Source organism: Scyliorhinus torazame, chromosome 4, assembly GCF_047496885.1.
Source record: "Scyliorhinus torazame isolate Kashiwa2021f chromosome 4, sScyTor2.1, whole genome shotgun sequence".
Lineage (NCBI taxonomy): Eukaryota > Metazoa > Chordata > Chondrichthyes > Carcharhiniformes > Scyliorhinidae > Scyliorhinus > Scyliorhinus torazame.
This window is the reverse complement of record NC_092710.1, coordinates 49,420,441-49,424,476: the sequence shown is the minus strand read 5'-3', so window position 1 is coordinate 49,424,476 and position 4,036 is coordinate 49,420,441. Positions and strand designations below refer to the sequence as shown.

Genomic DNA, 4,036 nt, shown 5'->3' with positions numbered 1-4,036 from the left:
CGTTGAGATTTTGACACTTTGCAACATGACCGGTTAACCTTACTTGCATTCACACTCTGCCACAACAAACACCAGACGACACCCTTTACTCTCTCTCACAATACAATCTGTGTCTTTGTAGCTTCCCACTTATAATTACCGAATTAAACGTAATCTTCAAAGCCTTGAAGTGACAGTGCAGGTCCGGGGGTGACAGCTGTTGTCACATCACAAGTCGCTGGTAAGAAGCGAGTAGTTGGTGCAAGCTGAAGAATTTGTGAAAGGAAGCCAAACGGAGGCTGCTGCTATGCCTGCGAGTAAAATGAGCTGGAGAGGCTGCATCACCAAAGAAGGAAATTCAAAACATCCCTCATGAGACTTTGAAGTAACTTAGAGAACCAGCAAAGATTAGGCCTTGGTAGCTCATTTGATAGAGCTTCGGAATTTTAATATGAAGGTCCAGCGTTCAAGTCCCTATCAGGGCTCTTACTTTGGCTCAAGACGTTTGCTTCCCAATGAACAACAAAAAAGAACAATAAAGAATGCAGAACGGGTCAGGGAAAATGGAGGAACGGTGACAATATCATCTTTGCTAAAGTGCAACAGCCATGGAGAATTGTCAAGCAGTTTGCTACATTTTCAGTTCATGTTAAAATTCTCTCCTGACATTGTCCTGCATTATACCACAATAGATTTCTGGTCATGTTCACTCACTTCCCAGTTCGACCAATCATTTCCTGTTTGCTTACTTATCCCATGCAGAACTGCTACAAATCCAGCATTTCCAGGAATAAATGCAATTTTACAGTTTCAAAGACCATTGCCAATGAATATTTTAATTTGCACTCAGAAGGCCCGTATGAGATGGCAAGAAAACTGATGTTGAATCAAAATGTTTGAAATCTGTTCTAAACTTGCACACTAAGCTGGCATGCTGGTGCTGTGGCTTAGATGGTTAAAGCGCCTGTCTAGTAAACAGGAGATCCTGAGTTCAAATCTCAGCAGTGCCTTCAATGGAAATTAACTGCTGGAGTGATGCTCAACATTTAAAGGTGAATGCTGTGAATGTTGGCACAATCCCTGCAATGCAAACTTTAAAGCTCGCTTTGCGTTGTGTGCTGCAGCACTTTCTTCAAACCTTTTAACTCATATTTTCAACTCATCTTCAATTTTGCATTTCCTCCTCGCATCAGCCCTGCAGAAGGATCACCAGCATTTGAAACTTTAACTCTGTGTCTGGCACCTCGGATATCCTCAGATTTTTAAAGATTTTATCCTCTCACTTTTAGTTTCTCTTGCAGATTTGCAGCATCCGCGGTATTTTCCTTTGAATGCAGAATAGGATTTACCTCAAGAAAACCAGGAGGATCATTTTAAAATTATAGCAACGACAACAGAGTTTAACGATTGAATGATTAACTGATTTGCTCTGCCTAAGAGTGACCCTGAGTCGAAGAAATTGCGCAGTTCTCTCTTCACAGATGCTGCCAGAACCGCTGAGATTTTCCAGCTTTTCCCCTTTTTCTTTGAGATTTCACATCCGCAGTAATTTGCTTTAATATTGAACAATTTCTGTTGCTGTACGTTAGCAAGAACAATTCGGGCGGGAGAAATAGCGGTCCGTTTTGGATGAAGATTTGGTGCTGACAAATCTATTCCCACCCAAAAACTTTGAGATTTTGACACTTTGCAACTTGACCGGTTAACCTTACTTGCATTCACACTCTGCCACAACAAACGCCAGATCACACCGTTTACTCTCTCTCACAATACAATCTCTGTCTTTGTAGCTTCCCACTTATATTTCACCGAATTAAACGTAACCTTCAAAGCCTTGAAGTGACAGTGCAGGTCCGGGGGTAACAACTGATGTCACATCACAAGTCACTGGTGAGAAGCGAGTAGTTGGTGCAAGCTGAAGAATTTGTGAAAGGAAGCCAAACGGAGGCTGCTGCTGTGCCTGCGAGTAAAATGAGCTGGAGAGGCTGCATCACCAAAGAAGGAAATTCAAAATATCCCTCATGAGACTTTGAAGTAACTTATGAGAACCAGCAAAGATTAGACCTTGGTAGCTCATGCGGTAGAGCTTTAGACTTTTATTATGAGGGTCCAGCGTTCAAGTCCCTATCAGGGCTCTTACTTTGGCTCAAGACGTTTGCTTCCCAATGAACAACAAAAAAGAAGAATAAAGAATGCAGAACGGGTCAGGGAAAATGGAAGATCGGTGACAATATCATCTTTGCTAAAGAGCAACAGCCATGGAGAATTGTCAAGAAGTTTGCTTCATTTTCAGTTCATGTTAAAATTCTCTCCTGACATTGTCCTGTATTATACCACAATACATTTCTTGTCATGTTCACTCACTTCCCAGTTCGACCAATCATTTCCTGTTTGTTTACTTATCCCATGAGTACTGCTACAAATCCAGCATTTCCAGTAATAAGTGCAATTTTACAGTTTCAAAGACCAGTGCCAATGAAAATTTTAATTTGCACTCGGAAGGCCCGTATGAGATGTCAGGAAAACTGATGTTGAATCAAAATGATTGAAATTTGTTCTAAACTTGCACGCTAATCTTGCATGCTGGTGCTGTGGCTTAGATGGTTAAAGAGCCTGTCTTGCAGACAGGAGGTCCTGAGTTCAATTCTCAGCAGTGCCTTCAATGGAAGTTAGCAGCTGGAGTGATGCACAACATTGCAGGGTGAATGCAAAAAATGTTGGCAATGTCTCTGCAGCGCAAACCTTAAAACTTGTTTACCCTTCTGTGCTGAAGCACTTTCTTCAAATCGTTCAACTCCCATTTCCCGCTCATCTTCAAATTTGCTCACCTACACCATCGCATTTCCTCCTCGTTTCAGCCCCGTAGAAGGATCACGCGCATTTGAAACTTTAACTCTGTGTCTGGCACCACGGATATCCTCAGATTTTTAAAGATTTTATCCTCTCACTTTTAGTTTCTCTTGCAGATTTGCAGCATCCGCGGTATTTTCCTTTGAATGCATAATAGGATTTACCTCAAGAAAACCTGGAGGAACATTTTAAAAGTATAGCAACGACAACAGAGTGTAACGATTGAATGATTAACTGATTTGCTCTGCCAAAGAGTCACCCTGAGTCGAAAAAATTGCTCAGTTCTCTCTTCCCAGATGCCGCCAGAACCGCTGAGATTTTCCATCTTTTCCCCTTTTTCTTTGAGATTTCACATCCGCAGTAATTTGCTTTTATATTGAACAATTTCTGTTGCTGTACGTTAGCAAGAACAATTCGGCGGGAGAAATAGCGGTCCGTTTTGCATGAAGATTTGGTGCTGACAAATCTATTTCCAACCAAAAACTTTGAGATTTTGACACTTTGCAACTTGACCGGTTAACCTTACTTGCATTCACACTCTGCCACAACAAACACCAGATGACACCCTTTACTCTCTCTCACAATACAATCTGTGTCTTTGTAGCTTTCCACTTATATTTCACCGAATTAAACGTAATTTTCAAAGCCTTGAAGTGACAGTGCAGGTCCGGGGGAAACAACTGATGTCACATCACAAGTCACTGGTAAGAAGCGAGTAGTTGGTGCAAGCTGAAGAATTTGTGAAAGGAAGCCAAATGGAGGCTGCTGCAATGCCTGTGAGTAAAATGAGCTGGAGAGGCTGCATCACCAAAGAAGGAAATTCAAAACATCCCTCATGAGACGTTGAAGTAAATTATGAGAACCAGCAAAGATCAGGCCTTGGTAACTCATTCGGTAGAGCTTCAGACTTTTATTATGAGGGTCCAGCGTTCAAGTCCCTATCAGGGCTCTTACTTTGGCTCAAGATGTTTGCTTCCCAATGAACAACAAAAAAGACGAAGAAAGAATGCAGAACGGGTCAAGGAAAATGGAAGAGCGGTGAAAATATCATCTTTGCTAAAGAGCAACAGCCATGGAGAATTGTCAAGAAGTTTGCTACATTTTCAGTTCATTTTAAAATTCTCTCCTGACATTGTCCTGTATTATACCACAATAGATTTCTGGTCATGTTCACTCACTTCCCAGTTCGACCAATCATTTCCTGTTT

At 41.5% G+C, this 4,036-nt stretch overlaps 1 non-coding gene across 1 annotated transcript; it reads left to right on the top strand.

Moving 5' to 3' along the window:
* Positions 1–915: 915 nt before the first annotated feature.
* trnat-agu (transfer RNA threonine (anticodon AGU)) lies at positions 916–989 on the top strand. The gene has a single exon. It is a non-coding gene; the product is annotated as a tRNA-Thr (tRNA).
* Positions 990–4,036: the final 3,047 nt, after the last annotated feature.